Source organism: Poromitra crassiceps, assembly GCF_964638095.1.
Source record: "Poromitra crassiceps genome assembly, contig: HAP1_SCAFFOLD_1530, whole genome shotgun sequence".
Lineage (NCBI taxonomy): Eukaryota > Metazoa > Chordata > Actinopteri > Beryciformes > Melamphaidae > Poromitra > Poromitra crassiceps.
The window spans coordinates 21,411-29,363 of NW_028150882.1; positions in this window are offsets into that span (position 1 = coordinate 21,411).

The following is a 7,953-nucleotide window of genomic DNA, read 5'->3' on the forward strand; positions in this document are numbered from 1 at the left end:
GCCATCTATCCATCTTCATCTAGCACTGTCAGTGAATCAGTGACTCACACTTTATCTGTATGTGCACTGGCACCATAAAAAGCAGCGCATGCAACGCTATCATTTATTTTGGGCAGGCGTAGTAAAACTTAAAACTATCTTTCAAGCAGAATAGGTCGCAGCAAGTCATTTATAACTGACAGTGACCCAAGCCATATCTGTGGCGGCATAAAGTGAAGGTTTTCATTCTGTTTCCGTTCATCACTTTGTCAGTTCCCAGGCATTTTGGGAGGTTTGTGTATCAGGGCAGGGCTAATCCACCACTCCTCTTCTCTTCATCTCAGCGGCTTCTCTTCTTTGGCTTTCGTTTTCAGGACATCAGCAACTTCCAGGATGCATGGCACTGAGCTCTGTACAGAACAGCCTGCACATATATCCACCTGAGAAAGCAAAAGACAAAGGAGAGAGAGAGAGAGAGAGAGAGAGAGAGAGAGAGAGAGAGAGAGAGAGAGAGAGAGAGAGAGAGAGAGAGAGAGAGAGAGAAGGCGGGGAGGAGGGAGAGAAAAAGAACAAAACGTGTTAGTATTGCAAAAACACTTGTATTCAGTTAATCATTTGCATACACAGATCTTACTATGTGTCAGACTGTATGTGTTATAAAGTTGACCTGTATGTGTATGTAAAAGGTGGGTAAACTAAGACCTTCGGTCAGTGCTCTTCATAAGGCAACACAACCACCAAAGGAAACACAATGATCATACTTTAAGAAAGTGTTCATCTACGATTGTTTCCCTTGACACTAGAAAGGCTACGGCACCGACTGCTGCTTTGAATTTGGGAAAGGAACCATCTCAGCTTTCAAAATGCCCCTCCGTGATTTATCTTTACACCTAGTTTCATGTAGTTATGTTTTCACAATTTTCAAGTAAGGAACTAATTGTTACAATTATATTTACCGCAAACCCCCAGTTGATTGTTTGTTCATTTTTCTTAAACTCCCAAACTCTACTGGCATTTCTAATGTTGCAAAGATTCAAACCTCTTATAACTTACATCAGACTTATTATGATGGCTACTGGGTGGGTTTATCCTCCTGTGTGTCTACCTGATTGTCTAGGTGGCGTACAGCATGTATGTGGGCTACTACAATATCTGTCTGTAGCTCGAGTGTGTACCACCACTAGTGTGTATATGTGTGTGTCATTGTGTGTGTGTCTGTGTGTCTCTGTGTGTGTGTGTGTGTGTGTGTGTGTGTGTGTGTGTGTGTGTGTGTGTGTGTGTGTGTGTGTGTGTGTGTGTGTGTGTGTGTGTCTGTGCTGCAATTGTCGCGCAGGGCTTCAGGCTCTGACGCCACACTGGCTGAGTCGACACTTTACACAATCGGAGTGGCGGGGGGGGGGAGAGCGGCGTTCGCATCAGCAAGATCAGCACTGCCACCATATTCCCTCCCCACGCCGGCCTCACACACCCGCCTCAACTGACACTATCACATGACAGGGATCTTAAGTACACAACAGGAAGTGGCTCTTCAGACAGTTTGCTTTGCTCTCTTTCTCAAACTGGAGTGGAGTGGAAGGGGGGAGGGGGGATGGAGAGAGAGAGAGAAGCAGACAGAAAGAGAGAGAAAGAGAGAGGCTGATAAGAGGAAAAATAGATACTTCAAAGCTTAATCTTTTAGGAGGTTGTTTTCACAGAGTTCACTGATTTCATACTGCATTATATTTCCTTTTTAGGTGGAATGCTTTCATGTTGTGCATATTTTCATCTTTTTTCTTTTGTCACTGTGTTCAACTCCATACTCACTGTAATTTGTACATTTCCATTCATGCAATTCAACTTATGTTCTAGACACATTGAAATGGTCCCTTGTGTTATGTTTGCTTCTCTATGATAGCGCGCAAACTGCTGCAACATCCCAATTTCTCCATAGTGATCATTCAAGTTTTGTCTTGTGTTTTCTCAGGCCTGTGGGCTCCACAAACATTCACAGAAGAAGACAGGATTGCTTCACATGGTGGCACATTAAAAAAAAACTTTTCAAACTATAAACAAGATGTTTTCAAATTTACAAACAAAAACATATCTAAAAATAAAATAAAATCATTTTCCATGGAAAAATTGGAATATTGAGTCTCACAGTTTCACAGTCTGTCTTAGCTTAGATTCGCTTTTTATTCTTTCTTCTGTTCTTTTCCTTTGTGTTTTTGTATTTTAATTATTGTGTGTCATGTAATGTATTTTTGTCTTGTGACCCCAGGAAGACTAGCTGTCGTCCAGGCGGCAGCTAATGGGGATCCTTTTTAATAAACAAATAAACAAATAAACAGATGCTGAAAGTGTGAACTTTGACTTACATGAAGTGTGATTGACAGCATTATTAGAGACTAGTATAACAAGTGTCAGAGCCCATAAGCTGCGTTATTTCCAGGCTGTAATCGTGGAAAATTGATCATAATGATATGAGGATATGACGCTTGTGTGTGTTTGGGGGGGGGGGGGGAGATTACTTCTGGAAAATTATTATGACTTAAAATCCTAAATCACTACCTTGCACCAGAGCCGCCAATCTATCTGTCTATGATTTATGCTATTGAAATTAGCATGGCCTCAGTCAGGAGTTCCACTTGCTTCCTCTCCAGAGTGCAGTTGTGGCCGATGTCACTAAAGCCCCTTCTAAACATGCAGTGAAATCTGGATTATAACCAGCTGCTAGCCGGCCGGCCTGCATGTTTAGAAACAATTATCCGCCTTATGCGCACTCCCGCAAGTGTGCATCATGACCATCTGAGCCCCTAGTACAGGATCCGCATTATTGGAAAAACGGCTGTTGTTTAACACTGGCAGCTCATGTTCCGGATCATGTATGTCTGAGTGGGCGGGTGGTTAAATGGCACTTTACAAAGTCCCGGTGATCATTATTTTCATGATTGGACGTAGTGTTAGTTACGTGGCTGGATTATTTGGAAGAGAGCCAAATTAGGTGTGTAAACAAGTAAAAGTTGAATCCTTTCTTTCTCCCCCATCTGACAGTTTAAAAATGCAACAAGGAGATAATAGCCTACTACTTTTAGCCTACTGCATAGGCTAAAGTACCCGCTAACGTTCACGTAGCCTATTAATTAATTAATCGTTCGCAATTGCTTATATCATGAATTAAACGAGCACGGTTTCCTCAAGTGCTGCAAACGGCTTAAATGGTTTCTTTCCCTCCCGACCTGTCTGTCTTGTAGGCTATGTATACTGCTGCTTGCTGGTAATGTTAATCCCATGTCAGAAAAAGTCTCCAGATTTGTCGCTAAGGTTAGTCTCTTCTGAGAAAGATTGTCTCCAGGAGGGTCTGAAAAGTTGTCTCGAGTTGGATGCAGCCAAGTATTGTGAGGCAGCCAGTGTTGTGACTGTGAGCGTCCAAGCTAACACAGCAGCGGAGAGGAGCTGACTGACTGGACCGTGAGGACAGCTGAGGATTTTTTTTTATTTTATTTTTTTTATTATATATATTTATACGATGTAACCGGTAACACCGGTGTTGTCACGTGTTTATTACCCGGTGTGAAAATGACCACACCGTGGCAACCCTAGCAAGCGCTCACTTTTTTGGCACATTGCCACCCCACGTTATCGCCTGAATGCGTCGGAATGGATCCTCCGTTAAAACGGCATGTTTTTGAATTGAGTTTGGTTACAGATTCGCTAAATCTGTTTCCATATCACTATTTTTTTTCTATACACGCTACCGAACCCCCTCCCCCCGCCCACTCTACTCGCTATCGGCAGAGAGAATACGGACCATTTCCAGCTGTTTCTAAACACAGACTCCTCATGTCTAGAAAGGTAAACCCGGAAAATATCCTGCTCTGGCTAGCCGGGCATGATCCAGACTTCATGTTTAGAAGAGGCTTTATAGTACCAGGTCCAGACCTCTTCTTGTCACAACTTCATTCAGATAGGCTTCACTAATGCTCATCTAATGTAGAAAGGGGATAGTAGCCCTGTGCGTTATTGTTGCTATATCAGAGCTAAGCTTCTATTATAAATTAAGTATTAGATTGAGTGAAAATTATGCTGTTAATGCCTGATATCAGTATTGTCTCGTGCCTCAATTACATATTTAAAAATAAATCCCAAACGGATTCCACAACCAGACAGAAAGCCTTCATGAAATTAGGAAGTTAGGAACTAAAGTGTAACTGAAACATAATGAGAAAGAATAGTATTAAAAAATGGCTATATACTTGACGCACCCATTCAAAATTTAGGCAAATAAGCTCGACTGAATTCAATATATCAATTGATGGAACATCAGGTGCAGCAAAACAAGAAGAAACACAACTCCATCAAACCCCATGCATCCCTCCACTTCCATCTGTCTCTCTATCCTGATGTCACTCAGTAATACTTCCTGCTTTCTTCCTGCTCTGGCGCTAAAAACAGAGGATCATGATCGTATTTCCTGTTAAATGGACTTGCTGATTGGTGGTCAGGGGGTCAGGGGGGCGGGGCCTCAGAGTAGGCAATTCAACAATAAGCCTGTCGTCCACCAGACAGTCACATGTGCAAATTAAAATGTAATGAGATTAGCCACCAGAAGAGAAACAATGCAGCCTCCTCGCCATACAGGCCATGCGGATGAAAAAGTGACAAATTGGCTTAAGGACGGGAAAACTGTCCAAGAGAAAAGGACATGGTTACCATTGGATTAAGGACGGGAAAACTGTCCAAGAGAAAAGGACAAGGTTACCATTGGTTTAAGGATGGGAAAACTGTCCAAGAGAAAAGGACATGGTTACCATTGGTTTAAGGACGGGAAAACTGTCCAAGAGAAAAGGACATGGTTACCATTGGATTAAGGACGGGAAAACTGTCCAAGAGAAAAGGACATGGTTACCATTGGATTAAGGACGGGAAAACTGTCCAAGAGAAAAGGACATGGTTACCATTGGCTTAAGGACGGGAAAACTGTCCAAGAGAAAAGGACATGGTTACCATTGGTTTAAGGATGGGAAAACTGTCCAAGAGAAAAGGACATGGTTACCATTGGTTTAAGGACGGGAAAACTGTCCAAGAGAAAAGGACATGGTTACCATTGGATTAAGGACGGGAAAACTGTCCAAGAGAAAAGGACATGGTTACCATTGGTTTAAGGATGGGAAAACTGTCCAAGAGAAAAGGACATGGTTACCATTGGTTTAAGGACGGGAAAACTGTCCAAGAGAAAAGGACATGGTTACCATTGGATTAAGGACGGGAAAACTGTCCAAGAGAAAAGGACAAGGTTACCATTGGATTAAGGACGGGAAAACTGTCCAAGAGAAAAGGACATGGTTACCATTGGATTAAGGACGGGAAAACTGTCCAAGAGAAAAGGACATGGTTACCATTGGCTTAAGGACGGGAAAACTGTCCAAGAGAGAAGGACATGGTTACCATTGGCTTAAGGACGGGAAAACTGTCCAAGAGAAAAGGACATGGTTACCATTGGCTTAAGGACGGGAAAACTGTCCAAGAGAAAAGGACATGGTTACCATTGGATTAAGGACGGGGAAACTGTCCAAGAGAAAAGGACATGGTTACCATTGGCTTAAGGACGGGAAAACTGTCCAAGAGAGAAGGACATGGTTACCATTGGATTAAGGACGGGAAAACTGTCCAAGAGAAAAGGACATGGTTACCATTGGATTAAGGACGGGAAAACTGTCCAAGAGAAAAGGACAAGGTTACCATTGGATTAAGGACGGGAAAACTGTCCAAGAGAGAAGGACATGGTTACCATTGGATTAAGGACGGGAAAACTGTCCAAGAGAAAAGGACATGGTTACCATTGGCTTAAGGACGGGAAAACTGTCCAAGAGAGAAGGACATGGTTACCATTGGATTAAGGACGGGAAAACTGTCCAAGAGAAAAGGACATGGTTACCATTGGATTAAGGACGGGAAAACTGTCCAAGAGAAAAGGACAAGGTTACCATTGGCTTAAGGACGGGAAAACTGTCCAAGAGAAAAGGACAAGGTTACCATTGGATTAAGGACGGGAAAACTGTCCAAGAGAAAAGGACATGGTTACCATTGGATTAAGGACGGGGAAACTGTCCAAGAGAAAAGGACATGGTTACCATTGGCTTAAGGACGGGAAAACTGTCCAAGAGAGAAGGACATGGTTACCATTGGATTAAGGACGGGAAAACTGTCCAAGAGAGAAGGACATGGTTACCATTGGATTAAGGACGGGGAAACTGTCCAAGAGAAAAGGACATGGTTACCATTGGCTTAAGGACGGGAAAACTGTCCAAGAGAGAAGGACATGGTTACCATTGGATTAAGGACGGGAAAACTGTCCAAGAGAAAAGGACATGGTTACCATTGGATTAAGGACGGGAAAACTGTCCAAGAGAGAAGGACATGGTTACCATTGGATTAAGGACGGGAAAACTGTCCAAGAGAGAAGGACATGGTTACCATTGGATTAAGGACGGGAAAACTGTCCAAGAGAGAAGGACATGGTTACCATTGGATTAAGGACGGGAAAACTGTCCAAGAGAGAAGGACATGGTTACCATTGGCTTAAGGACGGGAAAACTGTCCAAGAGAGAAGGACATGGTTACCATTGGATTAAGGACGGGAAAACTGTCCAAGAGAAAAGGACATGGTTACCATTGGATTAAGGACGGGAAAACTGTCCAAGAGAAAAGGACAAGGTTACCATTGGCTTAAGGACGGGAAAACTGTCCAAGAGAAAAGGACAAGGTTACCATTGGATTAAGGACGGGAAAACTGTCCAAGAGAAAAGGACATGGTTACCATTGGCTTAAGGACGGGAAAACTGTCCAAGAGAGAAGGACATGGTTACCATTGGCTTAAGGACGGGAAAACTGTCCAAGAGAAAAGGACATGGTTACCATTGGATTAAGGACGGGAAAACTGTCCAAGAGAGAAGGACATGGTTACCATTGGATTAAGGACGGGAAAACTGTCCAAGAGAAAAGGACATGGTTACCATTGGATTAAGGACGGGAAAACTGTCCAAGAGAAAAGGACAAGGTTACCATTGGATTAAGGACGGGAAAACTGTCCAAGAGAAAAGGACAAGGTTACCATTGGATTAAGGACGGGAAAACTGTCCAAGAGAGAAGGACATGGTTACCATTCATCAAAGTCATCAAATAAAGAAGAAAGCCATCAAAGCCGTATTAAGTATTAGGTGCCGTGCAGACAAAACGTGTGTATTTCACATAAGAACGCTTTGGAAATCATGTCGAGAGCGCTTCCAATGCGCACTGAGCCTTTTTTGTGTGTCTGTGCTTTGTTTTGTTTCCCCCGGCAGTCGCACGCAGTACAGTTCAGGACGCAACGATCATACAGACGGTAGCCAGCTGCTTTCGTCTGTTTGATGTTGTTGATTGTTCACACTGTAAACATGAAATCCAGATTATTGGTAATTCTGGCAGCAGCGGAGGTTGAAGATCCCCCCTGTCAGGAGAAGAGGTAGGAGGAGTGACTGACGAGCAGCGCGCTTTCCCTCCAAATGTTGAACTTTTTTCAGCTTGCGACCTCCAGAGCACTCCGCCAAAAAACACTAGCCGCCAACAGCGCTTAAACGTCAGGTGCGTCCTTACCATAGAGAATGAATGGCAGAAAGGCCCTGGCAGCTCAAATACACACGTTCTATATGCACGGCCACTTCAAGTGCAACATGCTTATGGATGAATGGGTGCATTTCCCAGAGCTTTCCAGTTTGGCTGTCATCACCATCTTCCAGCTACCTAACCACACACATGCACGCACACACACACGCATGTGCACGCATGCACATACACGCGCACACACACACACACACACACACACACACACACACACACACACACACACACACACACACACACACTTGCATGAAAATAGTCAAGTGTAAATGTGTGTAGGCACAAACGATCAATTAGCCTAATGGCAGCTTTAATCCATAAATATGATAGTTGTCCTTT